Below are 16,557 nucleotides of genomic sequence, written 5' to 3' on the forward strand. Positions count from 1 at the left end.
TGCTTTTTCCTAGCCTGTTTCTGTGACCTGGTGTTAGTGATTTTAGGCCTCTGCGCATTTTTTCACTGTGGTACAGTGTAAAGTGCGTGAGCTCTCTGTGTATGTGTGGTGAGTGACCTGCCCTCCCATAGGAATGAATAGGGAATATGTATGCCCATGGTAGTTCCTGATGAGTGGGGAGTGCAGGGTCGGTATGTGCGAACTCGTGAGATTGAATGCTGCGTAATGATGTATGCGGCATGATTGTGTCTAGTGTAGAAGTGGTGCCACTTTTAGAAGTTGGCATATTTGTGTAATTTGTGTCTGGCGTGTGATTGGCTGAAGGTGGCTGGAGCCTGGCCCCAGGACTGAACCTGGGCCTGCTTGTGGATTGAATGTCTGGTTTGAGGGTCCTGAATGGGGCTGGGTTTTCCCCACACAGTGCTGGCTCCACCCCCTGGGGTGCGTCTGATGTCCCTAGCCTGGCCAGTGAAAGGAATTCCCTATAACCAGTTCTAGCTGGTTCTCACACTGCCTGCACCCTGCTAGACAAAGGATTTCTCTGTATAAAAAGGGGCTGTGTCCCCTTACACAATGTTCTTGTTTCTGACTTGAATCCTGCCAGGGTCGTGCTGCTGCTTGGGCCCAGGGGAAGCAGGCCCGGACTGGCAATGCCGGGCACCGGGCAATCCCCCGGTAGGCTGCCAGGGGTGGGGGCCGGTTTTATTGGCAGGGAGCAGTTTTTGTTGCTCGGCCTCGGGGAGATTTTTGGTCTGGCGTTAGTCAGATAAAATAAATCTGAGACGTTAACTCGCTCCGCGCTCCATGCAGAAGCAAAACAAAGCACAATCTCGGAATTCTCTTTCTCAATCATTATCATTTATCATCTGTAAAATGTATTGAGAGCATGTCTGTGCTTAGGGGGTGGGTTGCGCGCAGCGCGCACATGTCTCTGCCGCCGCTTCTGTCTGCAAGATCTCAGTTCACCCACCTTAGGGAGGGGCGGCTGGTGGGGGTGACATGCGCATTGGAGTTCACACACTAAAAAGTTTGTGTGACCCGTGACATGAGGCCAGGTCGAGAGGAGCATTCCAGAACAACTGAGCCAGAGACTGAGTGAGGCCCAGGCACCCCATACTCTAATTTTTCCTAGCACCTGTCTGCCTGTCCCTCCCTGCTGTCGACTGTCTGCCGTCCGCCGCCCGCACGTGAGTCACTAATGTTGTTTGTATTTTTGAAAATTGCATTTGCAATCACCAGATTTATCATGGCATTGGCACTGGGGGCCGGGCCGGGCTGGGATTAAACAAACAGAATAGGTGTCAGCGACCCTGCTCCTGACATGTCCGGGGCACCTCAAAATATTCACACTGAAATGTTCCTAATGTAAAACGAAAACATTTCAATAAAACAAATAAAATACAGTAACAGGCGGCAGCAGTATACTCCGCCTGCTTAGGTGTTTGCGTCCTGGGGAATTAACATTATCTGCCTCACAGTATTTTACTGATCCATATGACAAAAACTCAGCCAGAAATCACACATTCAAGAAGGTGTATTAGAGCATCGCTGTTGGAGTACTGCACGTGCTCTCTACCTACATCCGGGTCACTCTCAGGTCTCACACACAGTGTGAGGTGTGAGGTGCTGGGTAGCAGGGCAGCCTTTTTTAGCAGCAACGGAGGCTCTAAAGGAAGGCAGCCTGGACTCACTCTCTGTGCAATATTCAGCACAGAATCTGGTTTGGAAGTACCTAGTCTGGAAGCCCTTTTGTTGAGCTTGTGTGTTGTTACCCTAGTTAAAGGCACTTTTGTTTTTAGGTACGGGGTGTTGTAGTTTGGGTCTGGGCTGCTAGTCATGGTAGTGCTGAGAGAACTAGTAAGTATCTAAGATGGCACTGGATATTGTGTAAGCTGCCTTGCAATCCATTGATCGGGGTCATCCTGCATTCTCTGCTTCATTCTTTCTCCTTGGCAGCGATGTCAGAGGAGAAGGACAAAGAACAGCAGGCATGAGATACAGTATACAACACCAGCGCAATGCCTAACATATCCATACCTGTCAATGTGGAGCATTTGCTGAAAGGAAATAGTTTTTTCCATTATCTTAAAAGGACAACTTACCCAAAAAATACAAAAACGTAAAAACCGGGTTCAAACCCAATCAACCTTCAAATGTGATGGACCCATATGTATGAAGACATCAGGCCATATGCATCCAGAATGGGAGCAATTGTACTCTAAGGACTGTTGTCAAAAGCACTTCTTTCAGCAACTGTAGCTGCTGTATATGTTTTACAATCAGTGCCTCTCGTTCCATCCAAGTCAGTGAAATACGGTTTTTTTAGTCTCAAAGCTGGCAAGGGGTAGGTAAAGGGGTTATTTGCTTTATAGCGCCTCTTGGCCCCAACTCCTGTTGGACGAATTTGAAAGTCCACAGTACAGCATAGATCTCATGGTGAGGGGCTGTTGCTTGCAGGTGCATCTTCAACAGATTTCTAGTGTGAGGTCAAGCACAGTGATCTCAACGTGCTGGAAGAGGCTAACTAGTGCTTGGGCATTCATATGCATCATGGCAAACCACTGGATTTTCCAAAATCAGGAGGACAGGTCAATTGACTAGCTTTCAGCAGCACAAACCCAAAGTCCCGCATCCTTCCGAAAGCTCGAGATGCAGGGTTCTTCTTGAGGACAGTGGGTATCGGGATGAGAGAGGGTCAGTGCTGTGCTCTGAGGGATCTATTCAAGCAGCTGAAGGCAGGTAAGGCTGGGTATCAAAGCAATAACTTCAAAAATAAAAACGCATTAAGCCCGTTCTCTGATCACTGCATTCACAAACTCCTGTGCACTGAGCAAAAATACACAGCGGGTGGAGAGTGGGTCGGGGTAGTGAGAATCAGACAGTGTGAGCAAAATACAAACCCAGCAATAACTTCAAAATACAAATGCATTAAGTCTGAAAAAAATAAATATTCAGCACAGAAGAGCACCGTCCGGTCGCCCCCAGCCTGGCCCAATGAGGACACGTTGATGCTCATCCTGGCAGTTAGGCAATGAGGGGCACTTGTCACCGGTGAGTTGTGCTGTGAATGGGATAAGGTGGTGAGGGATAGTTGAGTACGGCTTCCAACTTACCCAGGGAATAATACCGGCACTTTCTAATGTTGGAAGATTCTCCATAAACCTAGACATGATAAATAGGACTCTATAAAAAATAGTTTGTATTCCTTTTTAACACTGAGTTTCTGCCTTTTATCACTTTATTAGTCACGGACCATCAAAGCAGCTCCTCCTCACATTTTAAAGTGTTTTTACTCTTATGTTTGCTGTTTTAAATGTGCACTGAAAAAATGCAAACTTTTGTTGATTTGTATGCTGAGACATTAAAATTGTAATCAGCCAGATTTAAAAACAGCCAGGCACCAACTTTGGTTCTCGTTGCTGTATCTGTGGGCCGGATTTGCTTAAACAGACTGGGTTGCATAGATATGGTGTTTGCATGCACTGGGCAGGGCTGACTAAATCATACTGGGAAAAGGCTACTAGATTGGACTGGGCAGGGCCAGGATGGTTGTGTTGAGGGTTAAATGGTTTAGAATGCACTGGGCAGGGTCACACTAGTTCTGGTGGATACGAATGAGCTAGAATGAAATTCAGCTGGCTGGGATGGCTCTGATGGAGGTAAAGGGGTTAGAGTGCATTGAGCGTGGGCAATTCTGCTGAAAGTGTTCAGGGTTCCAACACACTGGGCTGGTCCTGGCTGTTTCTGATCCGGGCAAAGAAGTTAGGATGCACTGAGTGGGTCAAGCTACTTCTGATTGGCTGTTAAAGGTGTTAAAAGGGACAATATTGTCTGGTAAGTGCTCCTCATTACCCAAAAGGTGAGTCATTTGTGATATTTAACTCTCAATATGGACTTCATTGCTTATTTCTACTGTGGAGAAAGTGCCACTGATTTTGCCACTCATTAGGCAGTAGAATGTCTCTCACAGGTACACTACAACCATGGAAATCTCACACATAAGCAATCTGAAAATGTGACTGCTATGCTATAAATTCAGCTTTTAGGCTAGTGTGTGGCTATGAATGATCAGATCAATGAGATCATCTTCTAAGCTGCTGCAGTGGCTGCTGCCCTCTGTTACTGTGAACTGCAGTCATGCAGTCTGTCTCTGGTTAGTGATCTTGCAGCAGTTTTAACATCTTCTTAAAGTTTCTTGTTGCTCAAATGGGTGTAATATCTGATATTTATGTTTCCCTTATCTTCATTGCTTAATTTTGCTCTGGATAAAGTGTCACTCATAGTTGTTGAAATGTCACTCATAATTACACAGATTTTATCCGCATCGCTGCGGCGGCTTTTTTTGCTGTGCGCGGCATTTTAAAAAAAGCCGCGTTACATGAGCCCAGCTCCTCATCAGCGCACGACCAGTGTACTGCATGACGAGCTGGGCTCGTCATCAGCGTGGAACGGGTTAAGAAAATGTCACACATAAGCAGTATGAAACCTTGGCAGCTATGCGAAAGGGGTCTGGCGTAAGCGCGTAAACACAAACCACAGCACCACCAGTTGCTGTTAGCTTTTTGCCTGAACTTCTTGTACTGCCCTGCCTCACATTGATGTTTTATTTAGAATTAATATTTCACATAACGATTATGATACACTTTTATTGACTATATTTCTTTGTGAACTTTTTATAGCGCTGTACTGGAAGCTAAAATGCATCTTTGCACTTTTCAGCCTACTTCAGAAGTGAAATCCTGGAAATTTGACAAATCATTGGTCTGCATAGCTTTACAGAGCTCCACTAACTATAACCGCTATCATACAAGCTCTAATTGTCTGTATTTTCAGACCACTGCCATTTTTTTTATATTCTGTCCTTTTGAGACCACTAGAGCAGTGGGTGGGTTGCTTGGTGCAATCGCAGTCTCACTCAGAGCCAGTTACAGATGGAATTTCCCAGCAGCACTAGTGCAACAGTTTTAGGTCTTAGAGTTTCTGGTTGCTCAAATAGGTGCAATTTCAGATATGTATATGTTTCTCTAATGTTCATTGCTCGATTTCTGCTCACGAGAACATGTCACTCATAGTCATTGAATATCACACATAATTACACTGAATTTATGAAAATGTCAAACATAGCAATCTGAAACCTTGGCAGCAATGCACAGTGCAGTGTGCACTCCTGCCTCTGCTCTGCGGAGAAAAAGCACAACTGCCATTGGTGAGGTGACCTCTCAATCATAAATGGCAGTGGTGCTTTTTACCCGCACAGACAGACAGAGGTGCTGCAGTGCGGTAGTTGGGTTGAATGTAGTAGTGCATGTGCCTCACACAAGCAATACTAAATTCAACCCAAGTTACCATACCAATCCACCCAGCTACTGCACTGTGCGTGTAGGCTGTGGCCCGCGTACACTTACTTTCAGCGCCACACCATTGTCTACCACCACCTCCCCTCATGACCAGGCAGGCACTGAGACACCTAACCTGCCTTAATTGTAGTCATAATGACTGGATAACCAGGTGCTCTTTAAGGTCATCATGTACTATTTACTGTGCTTTAAAAGTGAGTACACTTAAATTTGTAATGAAAAATGTGCTGTAAAATGCACTATTTTGGTCTGTCTTTTTCCTAAACTGTCCCCCCAAACCCTCCTAGTAGTGGCCAGGCTCGCTCCCCAGATGGGGGCTGCTCTGGAAAAATTTGCCAGGGCTGCTTTCAGTTCCCAGTCCGGCCCTGAGGGGAAGGCTTGCCTCCCTGGGCCCTGCCCAGCCCCTGGATGCCGGATGGACTTGGAGGCTGGAGGACTTTCCTTTTCTTGGGAGCTGCTTGCTCCCTCTTTTGATGCCCAGGACTCTGTGGGTCCCTCCTGCCCTCTTCACCTATGGGGGCTGTGTTCCTGGGACCCTCCTTGCTGTAGGGGTCATCCCTGGGGCATTTTGGAGATGTCTGTGCCCCAAGCGCCTGAAGAGCGCTTCTATTTTGTGCTTTTGCAGCTCTGGGCTGCTGTCTAGGTATTCCCCCATTTTTGGTCCCGGTATAGCCGGTGCCTACTTGGCGTTATGCCCGTATTTGCGGATATTTAAATTATATCGAGTGCCCACTTCGATTTATTGTTTATTTCAGGAGCTGGTGCCCACCCGGCATTTGCCCCAGTTACTGTGCGCTTTTCGAGGGAGCCTACCCCTCTTACTGCCGAGAACTTCACCGCCGCCGCCCAGGATCCTCGGGGACACTCCGTGACATCACAGGCAGCGCCGCACTGGGATTGGTGCGGGCGCCGCGCTGTGATTGGAGGGAGTCCCCGGCTGTAAGGGAAGCCGCCCGGAGGAACGGGAGATGCGCCGGTCTGTGCGGGGCTCCCATGAGAGAAGGAAAGCCCCGCAGGCACCAACAAGTGCTGCTGGAAGGCGGAGGGGGGCTCGAGGCACATTGCCGGTGCCTGCCCCCACCGCGTATGCTGAAGAAGGCTGGCGTCCCGCGTCGGAGTCCCGGTGAGTGGGGGTTTCTTGTTGTTGGGTGCCCTGTCCTAGTCTAGAAACGGCCCCGTCTGGCAGCGGGCCGCTTCCACCTTGCCCTGCATTCTGTTTTGAGCCCACGAGGGCTCCTGGGCATATTGGTGCCGAGTCCCCCAGAGGGGGGGGGGGGGGGGGACTCCAACGTACGGGCCCACTATTCTTTAGAGCCTGAAAGGCACAGGGGGCATCTCTTTTGCTCATGAGTCCCCAGAGGGTGGACTCCAACATTGGGACACACATTTTGTTTAAGAGCCCCAGTGGGGGTTCCCACGGCCAGTGGTGCCGATGCCTGGTTGACAAGGGGCATGATTGTTTTAGGAGCCAGTGTGCTCCGGGTGGCGCAGTTTTGTCCTAGGGGCTAGTGAGAGCCCCTGGCGCAGTTTTGTCTCCAGCTGCCCAGCAATTATTGGGCAGCTGCACCGTTTAGGCGCCAAGGGAGAGAGAGTCCCTGTGTGGGACAGAGATGGCACAGAGGTGCCGGCCTTCTACAGCTGTGCAGCACTTAGTGCCAGCTGCAACGTTTATGCCTTGTGACTGTCCTCAGCTGCCCAGCAAGTAGTGGGCAGCTGCAACGTTTAGGTTTGCGCTGGTGGCACACCCCTAACTGTTGCTGCATTGGCAGCGCACCCTGACATTCTGGACACAGGGCTTTTTGAGTCCCCTTGTTGGATGGCCAGTTGGCCAGGGGGCTGGAATGTGATTTCTGCGCAATGTGATTTCTATGTTTTTGATAGTAATTGCCTAAGGTGATGTTTGCGCAATGTGATTATGAGGTTATTTTACCTATGTAGGTTTATGCTAGTGAGAGTTTATTTCACTATGTGAGTTACGCCCCTAAATGTGAGTTATGCTTAGGGGGAGAGTCTAATGTGTTTAGACTAGTGAGAGATTGCCTACTGTAGTTTTTACTGGTTAGGCCCAAATTTGAGTTATGCGTAATGTGCTATGCCATTATGCCTGTGACACCTCTGAATGTGATTAATGCATTATGTGTCTTACCTACACCTCTGAATGTTTTTATGCATCATGTGTTTTCCTGTGACACCTCTGAATGTGTTTTATGCATTATGTGTCTTACCTACACCTCTGGATGTTTTTATGCATCATATGTTTTCCTTCCCTTACACCTCTGAATGTTTTAGGCATCATGTGTCTTCTCCGGTACCTCTGAATGTTTTTATGCATCATGTGTTTTCCTGTGCTGCACCTCTGAATGTGTTTTGATGCGTCATGTGCCTTGTTCCTTACACTGCTGAATGTATGTTTATAGATCATGTGTCTCTCCTACACCTCTGAATGTTCTTGCATCATGTGTGAAACTTCTGATTGTTCTATGATCTACAAAGTGCTATTTCTAACAGTATTTCTAGTTCTAAAAGTGTTGATTCTGACAGAGGCCCATGTGGCCCTGTCCTGTAAATAATCCCTTGTGAATATTGCCCGTGCCAGTTGGCACAATGTATATGGTGTGATTACTATCTGATGTGTTTTGACAATACAAAAGTTATTTTTATGTAACCTTGTGTGGAGTTCCTTTTGTGGTGTGCCTAGGATGTTGTTGCTGTTGCGTGCGTGCGCAAATGCTTTACACATTGCCTCCGGGATAGGCCTGTCTGCTCGTGCCAAGCTACCAAGGGGGTGAGCAGGGGTTATCTTGGAGTGTGACTCCCTTGCCCTGACTAGAATGGTGGTTTCTGCCTAGTTTTGGCGTCAGCCTTAGCCAACCAGAAATAGCCAGTTCTAACAATGAGCTTAATGCAATATATAAAATTTTAATCCAAGCTGTCTCTTTTGTATGTTGTCGATGGCGTTTCGACCCTTTATAGATACGGGGTCTCTTCAGGACTGTGTTTCTGGGGACAGTATAGCACATACACGTGTCCATGCAGGATCCAGTATGTTAGTTGATAAGGGATGCAGGGAAGTTATCCGGACGGTGTCCAGTTCCGCCAGGGTTAATAGGGATGTTCCAGAGTGTAAGTTCCTTGCGCGTATAATCACGCTGTGGCACTGACCCAATTGGTGTCAGTATTGTATCGCTCGATCGAGCAGCTTCCGTGAGTAATCCATCTGCGCTTGCCAAAGTTTTACGCAATCATTGCTTGTCCTTTTTATACCTCACCAATAACCGTCTCAGTTTTCCCACCATGTCACACAATACTCTCTAAAATAGGTTATGGTCACTTCACCTGGGTCACAATATCACTTTAAATGTGGAAAATATATGTTCTTTTTGTGTAAATATCTCCATATTCATGTTTAAGTAATACGTCTGTGATACAGACCAAACTGCAAAATAAAATTACCTACTTCGGCTTAAGTTAGGTATACTCTTAATGAAAAGTTTTTTGGGGTTTTTTTGTGCGGGCTTTTAAAGGAATACAAATGCATATGATTAATACTGTGACTCAATAAAAGGTCATTAATGAATCAAAATAATCTTGACTATGATTAAATCAGAGTAACAACTTTAGTTGCGGACTGTATATTGTTCAGTTTAAATGAGTTCCTTGTGAACATTGTCTTGTACTCCTGTACTTACCCAGCTCACAAGGACGTATGGGTTTCTCTTGTTATTTAAAATAGTCATTCTCTAAATGGCCCCATTGAGTATACAATGAGGATGTAAGTACATTTACCAGGCACCAATCAAATCCAGCTATCCTGTAAGAGGCCTTCTTTTGGAGTTCCTCTATGGGTACTGCTGTTTACCGCGAACATGGCAGGGCCACAAAACTGGCGTACTCCAACCAAATATCCAGTTTACTCATTTCTAGCACTGGACTCACTAAGGGTAGCGGGAAAGAGCAGACAAGACTTAGTCTAGAAGGAGATGTGGGGTAAAACACTAAGATACAACATGACACAGTGAGTACACACACTGTAAGCACACACACATTACACAGGGTGTCCATCAATGCTATAATGTCAAAGAGGAAAAGCATATCATCAACATCTGGGTAAAATAAGGCAGTTAACCATATGATATAAACAAAAACCCTGGTGGTGGAAGCTGCTTCTGGGGCCAAGCTGCAGCTCCAAACATATTTGTAGTGTTCATATACTACTCACTAGATTTCCAAGTAACACTGAGCTCAAGGCACCATGTTCTCCTATGAGGAAACAGTTGGGTGTTCTCAGAAGTCTTCAAGACTTGTGGGTTCTCTCTACTTTGATTTTAAACAAAGCAAGTCAATGTAACAGCAGGATTGCAATGACATGTCGTGCCCTATAGATTTTTTAGGACTTGATGGAAACTAGACAGTTCATTGTGTTTGATGATTTTCCATTTAAAACATCCGCAGCCACTTGTTGTCGAATCAAATTGAAACTAAAAGTCATAAAAGCAAAAATGTTTTTTTAAAAAGATACATTACATCAACATAGATTCTTCGATTTATAAAACCTTAGTCACACTCAGGTTTTGAAGTGAGACAGGAAACATTATGTAAAGTGCAGAGTGCTAAAAACCAAATGCAATGGACACTTGTTGTCAAAACCCACAAACCACACAAAACAAAGAACTCAACCAAGTGAAATATTGAGGTGCTAAAACTAGTCTTGAAAGTCCTGCTTAGCAGGGCTTTCAGGGGATAGGTAGTGAGGTCCAGTTTAAAGAGCTGCCAGGGATGAGTAATCGGGACCTAGATTAACAGGGCTATCAGAGGACAGATAATTAGGGTCCAGTGTGACAGGACTGGCAAGGGATGGGTAATCAGGGTCCAGTTTAATGATTTTATCGGGATATGGGTAGTCAGGGTCCTATTTCGCAATTTAATCGAGAAATAGGTAATCAGGGTCCAGCTCAACAGAGCTATAAGGAGATGGGTACTCAGGGTCCAGTTTAACCAAACTGTCGGGATGTGCAAGCTATGGTACCAGCTGCCTTCCCAGGGTTTGGTGTCTCACTGCAAGGTTGCTGTTATTGCATCCAGACATGTAATACAACAAACATGTATACCTAAAACAAGCCAGACCTCTTAGCATTGCCAGTGCTTGTTAGCTGTATCAGTTAAATGAGTAGCAAAGGTGTAGTGAATAAATAGAATTGTACATTTCAATCCGGAAAACTTGAGGCTGTGAAGTAGACATTACTAATGTCTTATTACTTACCGGTAATCTTCATTACCCCGATTAGGGTCCTCCCCGTCCCAGTCCTTACCACGTGAGGCAGTCCTGCTTCCACCCAGCCAATCAAAACGCCAGAAATCCAAAGGTCGATGGTGACATAAGCCCCTCCCACCCACCACCATGCCTGTTATCAACGAGACTCAGACACAAACACAGCGGGAGGGAGGGAGGGAAGAGGACTGGGACGGGGAGGACCCTAATCGGGGTAATGAAGATTACCGGTAAGTAATAAGACATTACCCCCTCATGGGTCCTCCCCGTCCCAGTCCTTACCACGTGAGGAACTCACAAGCAGAGAACCAAGAAGAAAAAATGCAGGACACCAGGGACCCATGCAAAAGTACAAAACTTTAAACAATAAAGCATCGACGAACAGCAGCGTACAAGACGCCAACAGAAATCGTCAGAAGAGGCAAGAAAAACATCAAGCCGAGAATGTCGCACAAAAGTGTGACGGAACCGCCAAAAGGCCGCCCCACACAGCACCAGGATAGAGACCCCGCCCCATCAGCACAGGAAGCAGACACAGAACCCACAGGAGACAAACAGGGCAGGAGAAACCCGAGACCGTAGAGAACATCGGAGGCAAAACAGAAGAGCCCCGCGAACACCCAAAGAAGGGGAACAGGAGAAACCCCCACAGCAGGCAAAACAGGAAGCAACACCTCCAGCCGCAAAAGGAAACACGAAGAAACAGGCAGAAAAGCCCGATCTAAGCTGCGAAACAACTCAAACCTGCAGAAACTGCAAAGAAGGAAACAAAACGAGCAAGGCACCCAACCCACCCAACCGACAAGCGGAAGAGAAGGCCAGCAAAAAAAAAAACACCGCAGTGGACAACCACAACACGTCCACCACTAACAAGGACATGAAAGGGGCAACCGCAGACCATGCAAAACAGCAGGCAAGGCCCAAAGAAGAAACGAGAACAGGAGAGCCCGGACAACGAAGCAAAAGCTCTGAAGAAGCCGACCCACCAAAGGGCAACAACCACTGAGGAAGTCCCAAGGCCCCGACAAGCACAAACCGCCGTCAACGAGCAGACAAAGCGGAAGGGGAAAAATCCCAACAACAAACCCAAGCTGGAGAAACCAGCACAGAAACAGGAACCCCACCATGGATTTCGACCAAGAGAAGAGCACCAGGAAACAAAAGAGCCCCAAAGCGCATCACAGCTCCAAAGAGCGGAAGGCCAACGCGACCACCACATGCCACAGGCCACCACAGAAGAACAGCCCAAAGACGCTAAAGACAGGCAGTCAGAAGCAAGTGCCAAAGACAGGGCAAAGACAGCTGCGGACCCAGAAGCAGAGCCGGAGGGAAGGGAGGCTGGCCAAATCCGACTCCCAACAGCAACAGCAGGAGCGGAAACCAAAAACAGCAAAGCCAACCCAACAACACCGACACCCCCAAACCTCCGCAGAGCGCCCGGGAGGAGAAAAACGGGAGGAAAGGTATACAGAAAACCCGAAGGCCAAGGAAACGAGAGAGCAACCCCGAGGACAGACCACCCCGGAACAAAAACCGGGGGAGAAGAGCAACAGGAGGGGAAGCAAAAATGACCAAACCAAGAGTCCCAAACCAAAGACAAAATGACCTGTAACAGAGGAACAGACAGAGGGAATGCTACACGAAGCAGCAAGACATCCCAGCGCAGGGCCATTCCAAGCACCAGCGCACAGTCCCAAGCACCCACGCAATGTCCCAACAAAAGGACATGTCCCGTCGAAACAAGCACCAGACAGCACCAAACAGAGGACGTCAGGAAGCGGCCTAAGCCACCAAAAGAAGGCACAACCAGAGTACCATTCCATTAAAGAAACCAACCGCCGTAACAGGGATGCCTCTCAAGACCCTCTGAAAGACAACAGAGAAGTCGCCGCCCAGACACAAGACAGGGAAGCCCGCAGGAACAGAGGCACGTACCGGGACCCCCCAAGAAGGCCCAAACAACAACGAGCCCCCAGAGCGCCAGCCCAAACAACAGACAAGCCGGCCACCAAGGACCCCAACGGGGCCCCCAACCCAAGGACAGGCATCCAAGGACAACAAGAGGAGAGAGGAAAGCTGAAATGCACCCCCCACACCAGGTCAGGAGAGCAAAGCCACCAGACCAGGGGAGAGAGGAACCAGAGCCTCGTAACCAGCAAGACAAAGAACCCAACAAGTCATCAGAAGAAACACCAAGGACACGAGGTGCACAAGAGCCCAAGGAACCACAGCCGAGGAGGCAACCACCATCTGTCGGACACAAAACCAACTCCGAGCCGGGGCAGGAGGGAGACCCAGTAGGACCCGCAGAAGACCCAACAGGACAGAGAACAGATCCGGATATATGGAACGCCTCACGAAATGCGTGTCATCCTAGCGCAGGGGCCCTGTCAACCCCCTCCAGCAACGCTCAACAGAAAGCATACGAGCCGCTGAAGCGAGCACTGAGAAACAGCCCCCAGCAAAGCGTCAAACCGGTCCGAGGAACTGAAGCACCCGAACAGGAACCAGACGAGGAACGGCCAGACCCAAAACGACCCCAGAAACCGGAACCAGGCCAGCAAACCCCCACAGCAGGAGCCAGCACCGTGGAAAAAACCAGAGGAGCATGAGAGAGACCGAAAGGAAACACCTGAAAACAGGAAACGGAACTCAACCACCGCAAACCTCTGAGCAGCCGGATGGAGGGGAACGAGAAAAACAGGCGACTCCCACACCTAGGGAAGCCAAAATTACCCACCAAGAAGAGGGGAAAACCGGGCTGCAAGGGGCATAACCGAAAAAGAACACAGCCGCACCAACCCGACCAAAGCCCCGGGAGGCAGAACCGAACAGAAAGACCAACGGGAGCCAGGACCTGGAACAGACTCCATCACCGAAACCAGCACCACAGAGCGTAGCGACAAAAAATTGGCCGACGCCAAAGAAGAAGGCAGAACGCACCACAGTGCCAACGGACAACGAAGCGACCGTGAAAACAGCCTAAAAGGGGGACGGCCCGGAATGGAAACCGGCAACCAAGAATGACGACCAACAGGAATCACCATTCTCAAAGCAGACCGGACCAATGACACCAAAGGAGATAGGCGACCCACAAGCAGGTCAACACCAGGAGCGGAACACATAACCTGAAGAGGAAGAGATGCAACCACCAGGCCACGGAGACTCCTCCCAGGCACAACAGTCAGGGGCAGCAGCAGGCGCCGCAGAGGCAGGGAACCAAACGTAGTGCAAAAAATGCAGGCATACGACCAAGGCACCAGGGGAATGGCAAAGCACCAAAACGCAGGCCAGAGAGAAATCTCACAAGCCCCCGCCGCCCCGGTAGCCGAGGACAAGGCCCAACCATCCGGGACTGGAAGGAGGGACCCCTAAGAAAGCACAGACCGAAAAAGAGCAAGCACACACCCCAAAAAGGAGAAGCAGCATACGAACTCTTGAGAGCGGAAATCACCAACCGCCCAACCCGGACCTCCAGGGAAGAAGCCTCCGAAGACCGACGGAGAAGGTGCAAAAAAGAAGAAAAATGGAGGATACCAGGTGACAAAGACCGCCAGGCGAAATCGTGTCCCCAGAAAGAGAGGAACACCCCGCATGGCATTGCCAAGCCACACCGCAGCCAGTACAGCCAACAGGACAGCACGAAATGGCCGGTAAAAAATGGGAATAAACCCCGCCGGAGCAAATGAATCAGGGAGAAAGACCCAGAAAAAAAAAGCCAGAAATCTCATGGACCATCCCCGAATGTATACCCCAACAGGGAAAAAACGTCCACGATCCCACCAACAAGAGATGATGGCATAGCCGCATGCACCAGCAGCGCAGACAGCGCAAAACAGTCCAAGAAAAACTGCAAAAGAAGCTACGTGGACAAAGAGAATGCAAATTTCCAAAGCACAGCATGAAAATGAACATCCCAAGTCACATTGACAGCATAGGCAGGACTTGAACCCTCAGCACATGATAGCCTGTGACACCAGAGGCATAGGACATACCAATGAGCAACAGCTCCGTGGATGCACCGGAGAGGAAGTCCCCTCAAACATGGCGAGCAAAGGAGTAAACCCCATATATGGAACGCTTCACGAATTTGCATGTCATCCTTGTGCAGGGGCCATGCTAATATACACTGAATCGTTCCAAGCTTAGTATATGTGCTGCCGAAGCGAGCACCAGGAAAACACCCAACACATCAATAAAGGAAGTGCCCAGCAACCTCCAGGAAACACTGCCCCAAACAGCAATCTCATATGTGAGAACAGAAAATAAACAAAAAAGGGCAGCCCTGCCGTCTCCACCCACAGCCACATATGAAGAACATGGCCGCAGGGGCCGGCCACTGCACTAAAGCACCAGCGCCGGAACGACCTGGGGCCAGAACACCAGGAGGGCTCCCCGCCCCAGCCCAGCACATGAACGGGGAGCATCCTGACCCCAGAACAGGAGCGTGGCCGGCTGGAGGACCGGAGCGGCCGCGCCGGTAAAAGCATGAAAAGACCATAAACAGAAGCATTTAAAAATGCAAAAGAAACACTCACGGCACCGCCAAACCATCCAGAAGCAAACAGGAACAGAGGCAGGAACCGGGAACACCAGTGTTCCGACAGCCGTCGGAGCAGAAAAAAAACAGGCATGGCGGTGGGTGGGAGGGGCTTATGTCACCTTCGACCTTTGGATTTCTGGCGTTTTGATTGGATGGGTGGAGGCAGGACTGCCTCACGTGGTAAGGACTGGGACGGGGAGGACCCATGAGGGGGTAATGTCTGTGGAAAGGGTAGTGGCCTTCAGAGTGTCAGTCTCTCCTCTTGTCCCCTTTAGGTCGTTCTCTTCTGCAGTCTCTCTGCTAGACGCTTAGGTCCTTTTGCTCCCCACATCTATCTGAAATCCTCCGTCTGCATATCTCACACATCAGCCCCCTCTGCGACCCACTGACAAGCACTGTGAGGAACTCGCACTGCCTTCAGCCTCACTTCAGAGCTCTCAGTCGAACACCGCTATAAACACCCGACCACCACCTGAAGTCCCCTAGACGCCTGGCGGTGGCTCAGTTCACGGTATGCACCAGACAAGAGTCACATTTGCATGAAGAAAGTACAGAAACATAGCATCTAAGAAAAAGCAAATACTCCAAAGGAATGGAAGAGGAAGCAAAACATGTGAGATGCAAACAGGGGTTGCATCACTGACATGGAATACCTTATGGGATTTTACAGGTTTTTTAATTTGTTTTTTTTAGAGTTTTATATAGCGCGTACTCGACCTAAAAATATCCGGTATTAGTGCGCTTTACATGAGCACCAGTTTCGTTAGAGATGAACACATTCATTTTTGTTAGGCACGGGGAAATTAAGGGATTCGCGCAGAATCACAGGATGATGAGCGTCCCTGCCGAGGCTCAAACCCGGTTCCCCAGCTTTGAGGTTGACCGCTCTAGGAGTAAGGCTACATCCTCTCCCCAAACAGTTATTGTTGAGAAATTAAAAATTGTTGTGCCAGTGAAGTGTAGGATATGAACTTAGAGCCTGAGACCGTCCCACTTAAAGCCCTGGCCCTGGAGCTGGGTAGTGCCATATAAAGGCTCACTTAGGGAACGGGGTATGTCGGGCAATGCTGGCTCACCACAAATTACTCCTTATTCAGTTTTTTCATCTATTTGTTTGTGACCCATCTGTCCATCCTTCCAGCCAGCCATCCATTCATCATTCCATCCTGCTATCTATCCATCCATTCACTCATCCTTTCACCCACTCATTAATTCACCCCTTTCCTCTGCCATACATCAAAGGCACCACTACTCCCAACGTATAGTTAGGGGCGGAGGTGTGGCGGGTGTAAAGCTGGTGATAGCAGGGCCAGTGGGTGCCTCAGTGGCCAGGGTGTGGGCCTGGTAGCCTTTTCTGCTGTCTGTCATGGAAGCTCTTAGCACTGAAC

At 48.7% G+C, this 16,557-nt stretch overlaps 1 protein-coding gene and 1 non-coding gene across 5 annotated transcripts in view; both read right to left on the reverse strand.

The window, feature by feature from the left end:
* The window catches only part of APOM (apolipoprotein M), a 107,927-nt gene that overhangs the window by 67,003 nt on the left and 24,367 nt on the right, over positions 1–16,557 (reverse strand). The gene's annotated exons all lie outside the window — the stretch shown is intronic.
* On the reverse strand, positions 14,693–14,799 carry LOC147717838 (U6 spliceosomal RNA). The gene has a single exon (XR_015296243.1). It is a non-coding gene; the product is annotated as a U6 spliceosomal RNA (small nuclear RNA).

The sequence above is a fragment of the Lissotriton vulgaris genome, chromosome 5, assembly GCF_964263255.1.
Source record: "Lissotriton vulgaris chromosome 5, aLisVul1.2, whole genome shotgun sequence".
Taxonomy (NCBI): domain Eukaryota; kingdom Metazoa; phylum Chordata; class Amphibia; order Caudata; family Salamandridae; genus Lissotriton; species Lissotriton vulgaris.